The following is an 18,336-nucleotide window of genomic DNA, read 5'->3' as shown; positions in this document are numbered from 1 at the left end:
AAAGTAACAATATAAATGAAGAAAGGGAATGATTCACGGTTCTAGAAGATGGTAGGACAAGAAGCGATGACCAGAAACAAGGGCAGAAAACATTTATGATATTAGGTAAATGTTCCTCATCATGAAAGCAACTGAGCAGTGGAATGACTACTAAGAGAGGTGGTGAAGCCGCAATTGCTATCTCCCATCTACTATATGTCAACTCCTTGCTGACTTCCTTAAAAAACACCCTCTAAAAACCCACCTTTTCTGTGAAACATTCATGATCTAATGCTGTAACATAACTCTGCGTTTGTCTTGTGTTGTATTTGTTTTGTTTTTAGACGGTAAGCTACTTGGAATAGGGAATGTTGCTTATTTAGTACATGTGACTTACTGTCCAATGCTATGTACTGCAGTATTATTTAGGTAATTTAAAAATGCACTTGACATTAGTGAGAATGGAAACATGGGTAGTTCTCTAAAATATGTGAGATTTAGCTAGATTCAAGTGATTTTCTGGCCTTATAAATGTGTCTAATAATAATACACCACGCTGAACCTGCTGGCTTATTGCGAGGCACTGTGTGAACCTTCAGGTAAACATCCAGCAAGTAGAGAACTACGTGACATCTAGGTTACAGGAAACAGGAGTACAACCTTAGGTCAGAGGTACTGCCTCAGGAGAGAGCCAAAGCCTGTGCAGGAGCAGGAGCAGCAGGTCACAGCCAGCAGCCTGGGAGCTGCCTGGGTAGCAGACAGCCTGGAAGTTCGAGGGCCTGTAAGCAACTGGAGAGCTGGACAGACGCACTCTGCTACTGGCTGGGGGACAGCAGTAACTGCAGGAGGACAGCATGGAGGTTCTCCGTGAGATTGGTTTACCCGTATTCTCTTCTACTGGACAATCCTTGGACTGAGAACTTTTGTTTCTTCAAGTGTCTTCTCCATATGCCCACTCCTGGTTGTGCCAGCTGGTGCAGCCTTTATGGAGAAATCTCCTCATAGCAGTGCTGCTGGAGCACTCACATGCCCTTTTTTGCCTTTGGATCCACCATGGAGAATGTAGGCAGAGTTGTAACAGCTAATAACTAACAAACAGTAAGAAGGTCCTTAAGACTAACTATTCCTATTCTGTTTACACTGGACTATAATAAGCACTATCTAAGGCACTAACTTCCTGAAAGAAGGATCTGGATCTGAGGAATCCGAAGAGGTTCACATCAATCTGCTGCTGTGTTGGAAGGAACAGAGGTGGTATAGGGTGCCACTCCCCCTTTTGTAGCCTCACCCTCAGAACATTCAGTAGCACTGATGGGGAAGAATAAGGGGGTTGAGCACTCCAACGGTACTGCCGTGAGAAAGTTCTACCTTCTAAGATGCACCAGCTGGCACAAGCAGGAGTGTGAGTTTGCAGACTCCATTTCTAAGAACTCCAATTACAAGTAAGTAAAGTCCATTTTATCGTTCCTTTGTAACTTAAAGTAAGTTCCTAGGGCAATTGCTACTTTTATTTCTGGGAGCCCTAGTATAGGAATTCTTTGTTTCTTCATCAGATTGTTGGGTGTGTCTTCACTGCAGAGTTTACCCAAATCTGGGCACCCGGGTATGGGAATCTGGGTTAGCCAAGCCCAGCTGCAGGCATCCACACTGGTAAACCACACTTGAGTTATACCCATACAACCGTGTCCACATTAGCATTGCAGTAACTCAAGTTAGTCACCAGGATTTCTGGGGTCATATCTTATGGTTCTTAACACTGACTAAGCAGCGCCACTTTATGAACTGTTTCACAGTGTACTGTGGGAGCACTTTTCTATCCTTGGGCCCCTGTGTGGAACTGTTCTTAGCCCTCCAACAACGTTGAATTAAAGCACTTTTGGCTGTTAACGCTCCTCACATCTGTCTGTGATCTCCGCTCCAGCAAGTGTCAAAGCATGAATCCAGGACTATTCCAGTGTTTGGCACTGTTAATGCGCAGCCCATTTCTGCGGTTGGAGAAAGATTGAAGGCATGAGACACAGTGGAAGCCATTTTGACAGCAGGTTGTCACCCTTAGAAGGTGACTGTGAGGAGATTATGCAGGCTTGAAACAGATGCGGCAGCGTGGAGCCAGCTGATGGAGGGTTTAATAACTGTGAAATCCCCTTATGCTGACTGGCAGTTCTGGGGCACAGAATCCACATGCACAGGATGGTGGGACTACATTGTCATGAAGATCTGTGATAACCAGCAGTGGTTCCAGAACTTCTGCATGTGAAAGTATCAGGGGGTAGCCGTGTTAGTCTATATCCACAAAAACAATAAGGAGTCCAGTGGCACCTTAAAGACGAACAGATTTATTTGGGCATGAGCTTTCGTGGACTAGAACCCACTTCATCGGATGCATGGAGTGAAAATTACAGATGCAGGCATTATTATACTGACACATGAAGAGAAGGGAGTTACCTCACAAGTGGAGAATCAGTGTTGACAGGGTCAATTCGATCAGGGTGGATTTAGTCCACTCCCAACAATAGATGAGGGGGTGTCAATTCCAGGAGAGGCAAAACTGCTTTTGTAATGAGGCAGCCACTCCCAATCCCTATTCAGGCCAAAATTAAAGGTGTTAAATTTGCAAATGAATTTTAGTTCTGCAGTTTCTCTTTGAAGTCTGTTTCTGAAGTTTTTTTGTTCAAGTATACCTACTTTTAAATCTGTTATAGAATGTCCAGGAAGATTGAAGTGTTCTCCTACTGGCTTTTGTATATTACCATTCCTGATGTCCAATTTGTGTCCATTTATTCTTTTACGTAGGGACTGTCCGATTTGGCCAATGTACATGGCAGAGGGGCATTGCTGACACATACCACATTGGTAGATGTGCAGGTGAACGAGCCTCTGATAGTGTGGCTGACGTGAGTAGGTCCTATGATGGTGTCCCTTGAATAGATATGTGGACAGAGTAGGTAACGGGCTTTGTTGCAAGGTTAGGTTCCTGGGTTAGTGATCCTGTGGTGTGGTGTGTAGTTGCTGGTGAGTATTTGCTTCAGATTGGGGGGCTGTCTGTAAGCAAGGACTGGCCTGCCTCCCAAGGTCTGTGAGAGTTAGGGATCGTTTTCCCGGATATGTTGTAGATCGTTGATAACGTGCTGGAGAGGTTTTAGCTGGGGGCTGTATGTGATGGCCAGTGGTGTTCTGTTATTTTCCTTGTTGGGCCTGTCTTGTAGTAGGTGATTTCTGGGTACTCTTCTGGCTCTGTCAATCTGTTTCCTCACTTCCCCAGGTGGGTATTGTAGTTTTAAGAATGCTTGATAAAGAACTTGTAGGTGTTTGTCTGTCTCTGTCTGAGGGATTGGAGCAAATTCGGTTGTATCTTAGGGCTTGGCTGTAGACAATGGATCATGTGATGTATCTCCAGCTTCCATCCAGGACACATCACATGATCCATTGTCTACAGCCAAGCCCTAAGGTACAAACAAATTTGCTCCAATCCCTCAGACAGAGACAAACACCTACAAGATCTTTATCAAGCATAGATTAAAACCAAGAAGTCCAGGGAGATGATGCTCTGGTACCTACCTACAGAAGTCGCTCTGTCCCGTGTTGGAACTCACCCACTTGGTACACGGTGGTGCTGACTCCACTCAAAGAGGACACCTTTGGATGTGTCAGCTCCCCTCCCTGCCCCTTGAAATGATTCAGAGTGGAGGCATTATTCTCGGTCTCCAGCGCTGTGAAAGAGGCAGAAGTCAGATACCTTGCATTCTTTTAAGCCTAAGAAGCCTTTTTCATTGAGCAGGTCTCATTTTCTGATGGATGCCCCCAGGACAAGTCAGGTACCAAGGTCAGAGCACCAGTTCTGGCTTCCTACTCCGTAGTACCACAGAATTCCTCAGCAACACATGGCGAGTTATTGACTCTGGTATCATCTTCAGTACCATTGCGGCTGATTGAATTTTTGGGGCCTTCTTTGGTGTCGACTTTGCTCTTGTGTGCTGCTATCCACCTGATGCTCTCGGTGCTGACAACACCAGAGGAGTACTCAGTGTCCAAAGACCTCTTCTGTCTTTTGGTACTGGACTCTGCTTCTACAAGATGTAGCAGTCTCAGCACTATCTTCCTTGTTGTAAGTGCTGGTACCATCTGCATCCTAGGCACCAGCTCATTTGACATTGGCTTCTGCACAGCAACCCTTGGTACCTACAGCTGCTACCAAGATTTCGGCACAACTTTAACTCAGCTTTTGGTCCATCTATAGGTAAGCTTCCGATGCTTCCACCAGTAGCTAAGACCTCTGTTCATTGGTTCCTGTCACCAATTCCTTCTACACCAGCTGGTGCTCGACCTCCCAAACCTTCTGATTACTTCTACAATTCTTCGGAGTGGAGGTGTGATCTTATACATCATATTACAGGAGGTCTCAAAATTTGCCTTTAACCTTCTCACAGAGATCCAGATCTTGGCACTAACACTCTCACAAGAGCCGAGCTAGGGATAAAATGCCATAGGACGCTTAAAAGTGGGACCCAATATCTTATCATTGGCCATGTTGGAACCCAGGGGACATGTTTCTAGCTTTGCAAGCTTCTCCAATGCCTCACCCATCTGTCTTCTTTAAGGCAACAAGAAATACCCAGTGGTGATCCCTGTACCAACCTTGGTACCAGGCAGGTAGTAAAGGTGGCACAAACAGGACCTGACTCATCTCATATAGATTCAGTGCAAGCACTTGTACATGATCAACCTGTACAGCCACCACTGAACACATTATTGTTCTCTTCTGATGAGGCAACAGTGTCAGAGTCGTCATCTTCCCCAAATCCAAACAATTACCTACCAGGAACTGTTAAAAACGGTAGCTAGTTCCCTGGGTATCCAGGTGAAAATGGTGAAGGACAATCCATATAAATTAGTGAATACCTTCCATGCTTCAGGAGCTGGTAGAGTAGCTCTACCAATTAATGAAATTATCCTAGAGCCCACAAAAATTGTATGGCAGTCTCTTGCATTTCTTCCACCCATGGCTAAGAGAACAGAGAGGAGGCACCAAGAACACTTCTGTTCACACCCCACCCTAAGATTTTTGGTAGTGACTATGGTCAATGAAAACTCAAGGCAAGACATTCCAAATCCACCTCTAAAAATAAAGAATATAAAAAACTAGAATTGCAAATCTCCAGCCTCTCTTAGCCAGATATGATTTTTCTGTTGGGGATAATATGGCTAAATTTGTGGGACAAATTACTTGATGAGGCCAAACAAGAGTATCAGGGCATACTTAATAAAAGCTTTCTGGTACTAGAACCTCACTTCAGGCAGTCTTGGTGAAAACTCTGCAGATTAGTGTGATGGCAGTTATAATCATGATGCATCATTCCTCTTGGCTGCAATCATCTGAGATCCAGCAGATGATTGAGAAGTGTCCATTTAGATTCATAGATATTTAGGTCAGAAGGGACCATTATGATCATCTAGTCTGACCTCCAGCACAACGCAGGCCACAGAATTTCACCCACCACTCCTACAAAAAAAACCTCACACCTATATCTGTGCTATTGAAGTCCTCAAATTGTAGTTTAAAGACTTCAAGGAGCAGAGAATCCTCCAGCAAGTGACCCGTGCCCCATGCTACAGAGGAAGGTGAAAAACCTCCAGGGCCTCTTCCAATCTGCCCTGGAGGAAAATTCCTTCCCGACCCCAAATATGGCGATCAGCTAAACCCTGAGCATATGGGCAAGATTCATCAGCCAGATACTACAGAAAATTCTTTCCTGGGTAACTCGGATCTCACCCCATCTAATAGCCCATCACAGGCCATTGGGCCTATTTATGAATATTTAATTACCAAAACCATGTTATCCCATCATACCATCTCCTCCATAAACTAATCGAGTTTAATCTTAAAGCCAGATAGATCTTTTGCCCGCACTGCTTCCCTTGGAAGGCTATTCCAAAACTTCACTCCTCTGATGGTTAAAAACCTTAGTCTAATTTCTAGTCTAAATTTCCTAGTGGCCAGTTTATATCCATTTTTTCTTGTGTCCACATTGGTACTGAGCTTAAATAATTCCTCTCCCTCTCTGGTATTTATCCCTCTGATATATTTATAGAGAGCAATCATATCTCCCCTCAACCTTCTTTTAGGTAGGCTAAACAAGCCAAGCTCCCTGAGTCTCCTTTCATAAGACAAGTTTTCCATTCCTCGGATCATCCTAGTAGCCCTTCTCTGTACCTGTTCCAGTTTGAATTCATCCTTCTTAAACATGGGAGACCTGAACTGCACACAGTATTCCAGGTGAGGTCTCACCAGTGCCTTGTATAACGGTACTAAAACCTCCTTATCCCTACTGGAAATACCTCTCCTGATGCATCCCAAGACTGCATTAGCTTTTTTCACAGCCATATCACATTGGCGGCTCATAGTCATCCTATGATCAACCAATATTCCAAGGTCCTTTTCCTCCTCTGTTACTTCTAATTGATGCGTCCCTAGCTTATAACTAAAATTCTTGTTATTAATCCCTAAATGCATGACCTTACACTTCTCACTATTAAATTTCATCCTATTACTATTACTCCAGTTTACAAGGTCATCCAGATCCTCCTGTAGGGTATCCCTGACCTTCTCTAAATTGGCAATACCTCCCAGCTTTGTATCATCCGCAAACTTTATTAGCACGCTCCCACTTTTTGTGCCAAGTTCAGTAATAAAAAGATTAAATAAGATTGGTCCCAAAACCGATCCTTGAGGAACTCTACTGGTAACCTCCCTCCAGCCTGACAGTTCACCTTTCAGTAGGACCCGTTGTAGTCTCCCCTTTAACCAATTCCTTATCCACCTTTCAATTTTCCTATTGATCCCCATCTTATCCAATTTAACTAATAATTCCCCATGTGGCACGGTATCAAATGCCTTACTAAAATCTAGGTAAATTAGATCACTGCGTTTCCTTTGTGTAAAAAATCTGTTACTTTCTCAAAGAAGGAGATCAGGTTGGTTTGGCATAATCTACCTTTTGTAAAACCATGTTGTATTTTGTCCCATTTACCATTGACTTCAATGTCCTTAACTACCTTCTCCTTCAGAATTTTTTCCAAGACCCTGCATACTACAGATGTCAAACTAACAGGCCTGTAATTACCCGGATCACTTTTTTTCCCTTTCTTAAAAATAGGAACTATGTTAGCAATTCTCCAATCATACGGTACAACCCCTGAGTTTACAGATTCATTAAAAATTCTTGCTAATGGGCTTGCAATTTCTTGTGCCAATTCCTTTAATATTCTTGGATGAAGATTATCTGGGCCCCCCGATTTAGTCCCATTAAGCTGTTTGAGTTTCGCTTCTACCTCAAATATGGTGATGTCTACCTCCATTTCCTCATTCCCATTTGTCATGCTACCATTATCCCTAAGATCCTCCTTAGTCTTATTAAAGACTGAGGCAAAGTATTTGTTTAGATATTGGGCCATGCCTAGATTATCCTTGACCTCCACTCCATCCTCAGTGTTTAGCGGTCCCACTTCTTCTTTCTTTGTTTTCTTCTTATTTATATGACTATAGAACCTTTTACTATTGGTTTTAATTCCCTTTGCAAGGTCCAACTCTACTTGACTTTTAGCCTGTCTCACTTTATCCCTACATGTTCTGACCTCAATAAGGTAGCTTTCCTTGCTGATCCCTCCCTTCTTCCACTCCCTATATGCTTTCTGCTTTTTCTTAATCACCTCTCTGAGATGCTTGCTCATCCAGCTTGGTCTACAACTCCTGCCTATGATTTTTTCCCCCTTACTTGGGATGCAGGCTTCCAATAGCTTCTGCAGCTTTGATTTAAAATAATCCCAGGCCTCCTCTACCTTTAGATCCATAAATTCTTCAGTCCAATCCACTTCCCTAACTAATTTCCTTAATTTTTGAAAGTCAGCCCTTTTGAAATCAAAAACCCTAGCTGCAGATTTATTTTTATTAATTCTTCTGTTCAGTTTGAACTGAATTAGCTCATGATCACTTGAGCCAAGGTTATCCCCTACAACCATTTCTTCTATGAGGTCCTCACTACTCACCAAAACCAAATCTAAAATGACATCCCCTCTAGTCAGTTCAGCAACTACTTGGTGAAGGAATCCATCAGCTATCGCATCTAGGAAAATCTGAGCCCTATTATTATTACTAGCACTCGTCCTCCAGTCTATATCTGGGAAGTTAAAGTCTCCCATGATCACACAGTTTCCATTAGTATTTACTTTATTAAAAACATTAAAAAATGCTCTATCCATATCCAAATTAGATCCTGGCGGTCTATAGCACACCCCAAGCACTATCCCAGGGGAAATTCTAATAGTTTTCTTCCCCAATGCAATTTTTGCCCAGACAGACTCAGTCATATCCATTTCATCGCTTCTTATTTCTTTACATTCTATCTCATCATTGATATACAGTGCTACTCCACCACCTTTTACCTTTATTTCGGTCTTTCCTAAACAGCACATACCCTTCAATACCTGTAGCCCAGTCATGACTACTATTCCACCATGTTTCTGTTATCCCTATAATATCTGGTTTCACTTCCTGCACCAGTAGCTCTAGTTCCTCCATTTTGTTACCTAGGCTCCTCACGTTAGTGTACAAACATCTTAATTTTTGCTGTTTGGCCTCACTCACATTCTGTACCCTATTAGGCACGGTCATTTTACTACCAGTATAACCTATTAGACTTGTATCTACACTGCCCTTCCTGCTACCCACGGCTGTATCCACTCTTACTTCATTTTCTTTCCTCTCAGTGCTAAATTCTGGTGTGGAGATTACCTGGACATCTCCCAACCATCTCCCCCTAATTCCTAGTTTAAAGCTCTCTTAATCAGTTGTGCCAGCCTCCATCCTAGAAGTCTATTTCCTTCCCTACTCAGATGAAGTCCATCCTGAGAGAACTGTCCTCTATCCATGAATGCCTCCCAGTGGCCATACATCCCAAAGCCCTCCTTATAGCACTACTGCCTAAGCCATCTGTTGATAGTCATAATCTTGTCACACCTTTGTTGCCTTTCTCTAGGAACAGGCAGAATCCCACTAAAGATCACTGAGCCTCAATTTCCTTAAGCGTCTTTCCCAGCCTAGCATAGTCTCCCTTAATACTTTCCAGCGAGAATCTAGCCGTATCATTTGTTCCCATATGAAGGATAATTAGGGGATTCTTTCCCGCTCCCTTTAGAATCCTTTTCAACCTCAGGTCTACATCCCATATTTTAGCACCTGGAAGACAGCACACCCTCCTGTTCTCCGGATCAGCTCTGGTTACAGGCCTATCTATTCTTCTCAGTAAAGAGTCCCCAATCACATAGACCTGTCTTTTCCTAGTGACGGTGCTATTCTCCAGTCTATCCCCTGTTCCCTCTGGCTGCAAGTTCTTTCCATTCCTATTCTCCCTTGTAATCCTCTTTAACCCATCCTGTATCCTTCTGGGGCTCATATTTGGTGTAATCTCCATTAACTCTTCCCCTTTTCCTATAGGACTAGCTGCTCTTCTCTTCTTCCTTGCCCTTCCACCTTCAGTGACTACCTGCTGAGCCCCTTCTTCATTTTCCAACTCTGCATACCTATTCTTAAGCTCTATTTCTCCTTCACTAGCCCGTCTTTTCCTCTGCCTGATTCTTTTAGTCACATGCTTCCACTGACCACTTTCCTCACTCCGTCTCCCTTCAGAATTCCCCAGTCCTGTTTCCATCTGCAAGTCTGAGCTTTTCCCTTCAGATACCTCATGTCTTTGCTCCATAATCTGCTCAAACCCCTTCCTAAACTCTACCAGACTTTCCACCTGCATCTCCAAACCTCGGATCTTTTCCTCCATCAGCTCTATCAGACGGCACTTCATACAGACAAAACTTTTACCAGGTGCCCCCTCCAGGATCATGTACATACCACAGCTTCCACATCCCGTCATCTTCATTGTGTCTTCCACTACATGGGTCACTCCCACTGCTACCTCTGTATCTGTCATTGCCTTCCCACCTAAATCCTGTTAATCTGGGAAACGCAAACCACACCAAAACACCACCACCCACAGCAAAAAACAAGCACCACAAGACAAACTCCTCCAACAGAACTCCCACTCAAACTCTCCTGTTTACAGCTCTGTCTGCTAGCTCCTGTGCCGCTGCAGCTGTCTTTTGATGGTCTTAATTTGTTTTCTGGGAAGACAGATGAAGTGCTGCATTCACTAAAAGACACTAGGGCAACACTTACGATTCTGGGCATTTACACCTCTGGTCTTAAGAGGAAGCAGTTGTGTCCTCATACTAAGCAGAGGCATCCTTCTTATACACCAAGGTACTCTGAGTAAATGAAGAGATGTCATAAGCCCTGAAGAAGGAGACTGCCACTTCCTGCTTCTGTTCACCTTCATCTAGGAAACTTGCAACTTTGAAAGAGTCCTTTTGACTCCTTAATTGAGGCCAGCGTACCAGTTTGTCAAGATCTAATCTCTCCTGTCCCTCCCTTTGGCAACAGGGCATGTCAGTGCTTTTGCCTGTGCAGAGAATCAAGTTTATGGGAGCCGTTTTTCACTCCAGTTTGCCAAGGGCACACTTATCCCAGGCCAAATTTGGAGCAATATTGGACCTGTGCCTAGGCCTCAAGATCCATCCTTGTACAACAGTAAGGAATTGCCTGAGACTTCTAGGCCACAAGGCAGCTTGCACATATGTGACTCAACATGCCAGATTTCACCTGAGAGTCATGCAGGGGTGGTTGAAGTCTGTCTACCATCCATCTCGTCATGCACTGGACATGTTGACTCATGTATCTGCAAGTGTGTTGTAATCCTTAGATTGGTAGATGGACCCTACCTGTGTATGCAAAGGGTTCCCTTTTTCCCTGACTCTACTCTCCATGACTCTGATCACAGATACCTGAACCATACAATGGGGGGCTCACTCGGGGGACCTAAGCAACCAGGGACCTAGATCAGATCAAGAACTCTCTCTCCACATAAATGTTCAAACAATGAACAATGAGCAATTCAAATGAGTAATTCATCTGGTATATTGGGTTTCCCTTCAGCATATCAAAGGTTGTACCATGCAAGTCCTCTCAGACAACGTTGCAGCTACGTTCTTGAATAGGCAGGGAGATGCCAAGTCAGATCACCTTTGTCAAGAGGCAATGGATTTCTGAGTTATTTTAATAAAAAATGCTGTCATACTCAAAGTCTCATACCTCCTGCATGATCAGAAATGTCTGGTAGATCATCTCAGCAGAACCTTCTTTAGGAATCACAAATGGGCCCTTAAACTGGACACAGCCAAATCTATTTTTCAGGCTTGGGGAATTCCAGAGATCTATCTGATTGATATGCGATTGAATAGGAAGTGTCACCTGTTCTGTTCCAGGCAGGTCAGAGCCCAGAATCTATTTCAGATGCTTTCCTTCTGTTGTGAAAGGACAAGCTCTTGTATGTCTTTCCTCCAAGGGTGTAATGCAAACTCAGACAGGATTATGCCACTCTAATCCCGATAGCACCAGCCTGGCCTTGGCAGCATTGGTTCTCAGACCTCTTTAGTCTCTCCATCTGGGATCCCATAACTTTGCCTCAAGTCACAGATATAATTTCACAGAACCCTGGCCAGGTGCTACATCCCAACCCTCCCAGCCTCTGGCAGCTTAGATGGTCAGCAGATAATAGCTCAGGAGACTGTGACTGTGACTGTGACAGTAGAAAACCATCCACCAGATACACTTACATGATGAAATTGAAGCATTTCTCGGTGTGGTCCCAGGAGCAGGGTACTCCTCCTTCTGCACACCTTTTTCTGCAATATTTACTTCACTTAAAGGGAAAAGGGTTCTCCATGAGTTCCCTGAGAGTTCACTTGGTGGCTGTTTTTGCATTCCGTACTCCTATCTCTTTATTGCCAACCCAGTGGTTTCTTCTGGGTTCTTCTTCTTTTGTATGGCTTAAACGTAGCAATGTTAGATGTCCAAGTCTAAGTTGGCAATCCACTTAGTTTGTTTCAGGAGATGTGAAGTGGATGGTAGAGATACCATCAGGATATGATTGTTTCGGACATTGATTAATGAGGTGTTTTGTAGGGTGAAATCCATTTCCATGGTCACAAACAAGATTGTGTCTCAGTCCCCATTAATCGAGAAGGTAGACACATCTTCTATGTGATATGCAGATATCATTCAAAGTGGACCATATTTTCTATGGGTGTGAAAAGCCACTGGGTTCTTCAGTTGGGTCCTTGATGAGGTGTTTATTTGGGATGTTGGCATCTTTCCACCTTGCTTGCTGTGGATCTCCAGGGGAAAACCCCAAATCTTTGAGCTCTTGAGTGGCAAGCCAAAAAGGTTTCCTGGATTTGAGTTGAAATCTCAATATATTATTTAAGTTGCCATAAATTAAAGATTCTTGTTCCCTTGACTACAATGGAACCCTTGAAAAATTCTCGTAATAATCTGCATAACTTTGTTAAGTTGAGAATTGACAAAAGATGTCTGAGAGCTGTGTGCCCAGATGGGTGAGCTATATTCTGCAGTAGAGTAGACAAGAGCCAGTGAGGTTTTTGCACTGGCTCCCTAAATCATTCCTGCCAGTTTCTGGATGAGAGTTACATGCATCTTTATTTTGCCATGAACGTTTTTCCAGTGCTGGTGGTATGTGGAGCTTAGGTCTAATGTCACACCCAAGATATTTTAGGGTGGGATCGTGTCTTATCTGCTGTCCATAGAAATCTATGTGCAGTTCTGCCCTAGCCTTTCAATTGTTTGGATAAAATGCTGACACAGCAGTCTTAGTTAGGGTTGCTTTTAGCTGCCAGTATAAGAAATATTCTTCCATGATTCTAAGGTTCTTAGTTAGGATTTGTTTTATGGTAAGTAAATCCCATGCCTGTGTGACCAAAGCAATTGTCATCGCATAAATTTCTGTGATGATGTTTGGGGAAGGTTGCTGGTATAGATATTAAAGAGGATCCATGCTAACAGATCCCTGTAATAGGCCATCATTGAGAGTGCATGGCCTGCTGACCTGGTCATCAAGGAAAACGTGAAACATACAGTTGCTCAGAACTTCTCAAAAGAATTTTATCACTGCATTGCATGGCATAATTTTGTTGGTTGTCAGGAGGAGGCCGTTGCTCCACATGGTGTTGTAGGCAGCAGATAAGTGTAAGATAGCTGCCCCAGTCTTGAGTTTTTGCTGGAATCCTGCCTCAATGTGTGTTGTCAAGACTAATACTTGGTCAGTGTAGTTGCAGCCTGGGCTGAAACCCACTTGTTCATTCAGGAACATGGCTTCTACCAGCAACATGATTCTTTACAGTAATATTCCTTCCGTGAACTTGTATGATGTGTAGAAGAGTGACAGAAAACCGTATGATGAGGGATTACTGGCAATAACTATAGCCTTGTGCCAGATCCTCAGGAATGGATAATAGTGTGCCAGCCATTTCTATCCCTGGGCTCCAAGGTTTTTAAGAAATTCTGGAAAGACACCATCAGGTCCTTCAGCTTTCATGAATGAGAGGCCTTATTTACCTTGTGAAGGTAAATGTGAAGGCCAATGATATGGGTGAGGAGACGGGTAGTGAGCTTGACTCTTTGTTGGAGCTCTCTGCACACTTTGCACTTGGTATACTTGTCCTTTGGAGCTTTTGTGTTCATAAGGAGCATTCTTGTGATCACATCAGCTGAGACTTCAGCCTTTTGATATTTCACTGGTTTGCAGCCAGAAGCTGATGAAACGGTATTCAAGGTTTGCGGCTGGAGTAAGTGAACTCCAGCACTTCAACCATCTTGATCTATCTTTGATGGTTGCACTAAGTTCAGTGAGTCTAAGATTTGGGTCACCAAACTTTTGGTACTCCTATAGTAGCCTTTCTGTTTCTGGTTTCCATCATGGGGTGTATCCTTTTTAGTAGCCATAAGAGAGGTTTTTTTCTTGTGGCTATTTGGATAAGCTGGGTGAAATGACTGAAATTTTCAGGCTTCAGGGGAATCTCATTGGTGGTGGCCTCAATTGTCACAGTGAATCTTGGCCAATTTGCCTTTCGAAAATTCCATTGGAATTTGGGCTACGACATGATACTGGGATTTCAGTCCCAATGTGGATTATCACGAGTCGATGCTGGCTATGTGGAAAGTAGCCAAGAATAGCTCTGGAGGGTGTTGTAAGGAATTCCAAACTGGTCTTTGGTGAGGAAACAGATATCTGGCTTGTAGTCTCTGTTGCAGTGGACAGTACCTCTGTCTTCTGCATGAAAAAGAAGCTATGTATGAAAAAGAAACTATGTATCTTTGTTTGATGACCATTCCACAAGTGCTTTGTTGGCATTATCATTACTGTTATAGTACCACATCATGTAGTGGCTATTGAAATAATATATAGCTGTAGGTCAGTGGTCCCCAAACTGTGGGTGTGCCCACCTAAGGGGGTGCAGAGGAACATTTTGGGGGCACAGTGGGCCCAGGCCAGCCCCCATGGGAGGCGGGGAGGGAGCAACACTGAGCCCCACTCTGCCCCCAGCTCTGCTCTGGCCCTGTCCCTGTCCCCCAGCCACGTCTCTGCTCCCGGCCCCATCTCCCAGCTGCAGCTCTGGCCCCAACTGTAGCTTCATACCTGGCTGCAGCTCTGGCCCTGGCTGCAGCCCCAGTTCCTCCCCCCCAGCCTCAGGCCCTGGGCCAACCGTGGCTCTGCTCCCGGCCACAGATCCCAGCCCCGCTCCCAGCCACAGATCCCAACTGTGTCTCGGGGGAGTAGGGGTGGGGCGGACAGGGGTGAGGTAGGTGTAAGGTAAAAAGTTTGGGGACCACTGCTGTGGGTAATGGGGGAGAGGGACAGTCTGTGTTTGGTGGTTTATTTACTTGAGCCACCATTACCTTGCTGCTTATTTTGGAGATGGTGAAAGTTCTAGAATTGCTCTTGGCATCTATCATGTCATAGTCCTTGATGTCGTGATTGATGTATGTAACAAGGCCATGTTTCAGGTGATGGAGGGTGGCAATGAGACTATAACCAGCAATATGGTAGCATGGTTTTTGAGTGTCATCTTACGAAGGGTTTTTGAAGGGCAATGATATCAATCATGTTGTCTCTCCTATTAAGAGCTAAATAGTTGTTTTTAAATTCATTGGGGTGTACGTTCAACATTCATCTGATAAATTCTCAGAGCCAGGCCTATGATTCTCTTGAAAGTGGCATTTTTTGCAGAGTAACTGTTTCCATTGCAGGTGAATCTGAGATTTTGCTGAGGGACATTGAGATCATAGAATCATAGAAGATTAGGGTTGGAAGAGACCTCTAGTCCAACCCCCTGCTCAAAGCAGGACCAACCCCAACTAAATCATCCCAGCCAGGGCTTTGTCAAGCAGGTCTTTGAAAACCTCTAAAGGATGCAGATTCCATCACCTCCCTAGGTAACCTATTCTAGTGCTTCACCACCCTCCTAGTGAAATAGTTTTTCCTAATATCCAACTTAGACCTCTCCCACAGCAACTTGAGACATTGCTTCTTGTTCTATCATCTGCCACCACTGAGAACAGCCTAGCTCCATCCTCTTTGGAACTCCCCACCCCACCCCTTTCAGGTAGTTGAAGACTGCTATCAAATCCCCCCTCACTCTTCTCTTCTGCAAACTAAATAAACCCAGTTCCCTCAGCCTCTCCTCATAAGTCATGTGCCCCAGGCCCCTAATCATTTTTGTTGCCCTCCACTGGTCTCTCTCCAATTTGTCCACATCCTTTCTGAAGTGGGGGCCCCAAAACTGGACGCAGTACTCCAGATGTGGCCTCACCAGTGTCGAATAGAGGGGAATAATCACTTCCCTCGACCTGCTGGCAATGCTCCTACTAATGCAGCCCAATATGCCATTAGCCTTCTTGGCAACAAGGGCACACTGTTGACTCATATCCAGCTTCTCGTCCACTGTAATCCCCTGTCCTTTTCTGCAGAACTGTTGCTTAGCCAGTCGGTCGCCAGCCTGTAGCAGTGCATGGGATTCTTCCGTCCTAAGTGCAGGATTCTGCACTTGTCCTTGTTGAACCTCATCAGATTTCTTTTGGCCCAATCCTCCAATTTATCTAGGTCACTCTGGATCCTATCCCTACCCTCTGTCCTATCTACCTCTCCTCCCAGCTTAGTGTCATCTGCGAACTTACCGAGGGTGCAATTCATCCCGTCATCCAGATCGTTAATGAAGATGTTGAATAAAACTGACCCCAGGACCAACCCATGGGGCACTCCACTTGATTCCGGCTGCCAACTAGACATCTAGCCGTTGATCACTACCCGCTGAGCCTGACAATCTAGCCAACTTTCTATCCACCTTATAGTCCATTCATCCAATCCATACTTTTTTAACTTGCTGGCAAGAATACTGTGGGAGACCATATCAAAAAATTCGCTAAAGTCAAGATATATCATGTCCACCACTTTCCCCATATCCACAGAGCCAGTTATCTCATTATAGAAGGCAATCAGGTTGGTCAGGCATGACTTGCCCTTGGTGAATCCATGATCACCTTCCTCTCCTCCAGGTGCTTCAAAATGGATTCCTTGAGGACCTGCTTCATGATTTTTCCAGGGACTGAGGTGAGGCTGACCGGTCTGTAGTTCCCCAGATTCTCCTTCTTCCCTTTTTCCAATCGTCCAGGACCTCCCCCCTCACCCGGTCGCCATGAGTTTTCAAAGATAATGACCAATGGCTCTGCAATCACATCAGCCAACTCTCTCAGCACCCTCAGATGCATTAGATCTGGCTCCATTGACTTGTGCATGTCCAGCTTTTCTAAATAGTCCTTAACCTGTTCTTTGAGCACTGAGAGCTGCTCACCTACTCCCCATACTGTGCTGCCCAATGTAGCAATCTGGGAGCTGAAATTGTCTGTGAAGACCGAGGCAAAAAAAGCACTGAGTACTTAAGCTTTTTCCACACCATCTGTCATTAGGTTGCCTCCCCCATTCAGTCAGGTTTCCTCCCACACTTTCCCTGACCACCGTCTTGTTGCTAACATACTTGTAGAAACCCTTCTTGTTACCCTTCACATCCTTTGCTAGCTTCAACTCCAATTGTGCTTTGGCCTTCCTGATTACACCCCTGCATGCTCGAGCAATATTTTTATACTCCTCCCTAGTCATCTGTCCAAGTTTCCACTTCTTGTAAGCTTCCTTTTTGTGTTTAAGCTCACCAAAGATTTCTCTGTTAAGCCAAGCTGGTTGCCTGCCATATTTGCTATTCTTTCTGCACATTGGGTTGGTTTGTTCCTGCACCCTCAATAAGGCTTCTTTAAAATACAGCAAGCTCTCCTGGACTCCTTTTCCCCTCATATTAGCCTCCCAGGGGATCCTGCCCATCAGTTCCCTGAGGAAGCCAAATTCTGCTTTTCTGAAGTCCAGGGTCTGTATTCTGCTGCTCTCCTAGGTTCCTTTTGTCAGGATCCTGAACTCGACCATCTCATGTCACTGCTGCTCAGGTTGCCACCCACTTCTGCTTCCCCTACCAATTCTTCCCTGTTTGAGAGCAGCCGGTCAAGAGGAGCACGATCCCTAGTTGGTTTCTCCAGCACTTGCATAGGAAGTTGTCCCCAACACTCTCCTAAAAGTTCCTGTATTGCTCTTCCTGCAGATGTCAGGGTGATTGAAGTCCACCATAAGAACCAGGGTGGTTGAAGTCCCCCAGAGAACAGAGAAACTTCTGTTAGTTGTCTGAAGAAAGCCTCACCTACCTCATCCTCCTGGTCTGGTGGTTTATAGCAGACACCCACCACAGCATCACCCTTGTTGCTCTTGCCTCTAAACTTAACCCAAAGACACTCAACATGGTTTTCTCCAGTTTCATACTGGAGCGCTGAGCAATCATACTGCTCTCTTACATACAGTGCAACTCGACCTTTTCTTTCCCACCTGTCCTTCCTGAACAGTTTATACCCGTCCATGACAGTGCTTCAGTCATGTGAGTTACCCCACCAAGTCTCTGTTATTCCAGTCACATCATAGCTCCTTGACTATGCCAGGACTTCCAGTTCTTCCTGTTTTTTTCCCAGGCATCTTGCATTTGTGTACAGGCACCTAAGATAACTAGCTGATAGCCCTACTTTCTCAATATGAATCAGGAGTGTTTCCTCCTGGTATCCCACTTCCCCACTTACCTCAGGGTTTAGGTCACCATCCCCCGGCAAACCTATTTTAAAGCCCTCCTCACTAGGTTAGCAAGCCTGCGTGCGAAGATGCTCTTCTCTCTCATTGTTAGGTGGATCCCATCCCTTCCTAGCAGTTCTCCTTCCTTGAACAACATCCCATGGTTGAAGAATCCAAAGCCCTCTCTCCAACACCACCTGCGCAACCATGCATTTACCTCCACAATTCAATGGTCCCTACCTGG

General features: G+C 44.6%; 1 protein-coding gene across 1 annotated transcript in view; it reads left to right on the top strand.

The window, feature by feature from the left end:
• SACS (sacsin molecular chaperone) overlaps positions 1–18,336 on the top strand; it is a 252,517-nt gene that overhangs the window by 15,794 nt on the left and 218,387 nt on the right. The gene's annotated exons all lie outside the window — the stretch shown is intronic.

Source organism: Natator depressus, chromosome 1 (assembly GCF_965152275.1).
Source record: "Natator depressus isolate rNatDep1 chromosome 1, rNatDep2.hap1, whole genome shotgun sequence".
NCBI classification, from domain to species: domain Eukaryota; kingdom Metazoa; phylum Chordata; order Testudines; family Cheloniidae; genus Natator; species Natator depressus.
This window is presented reverse-complemented; position numbering and strand designations above follow the sequence as displayed.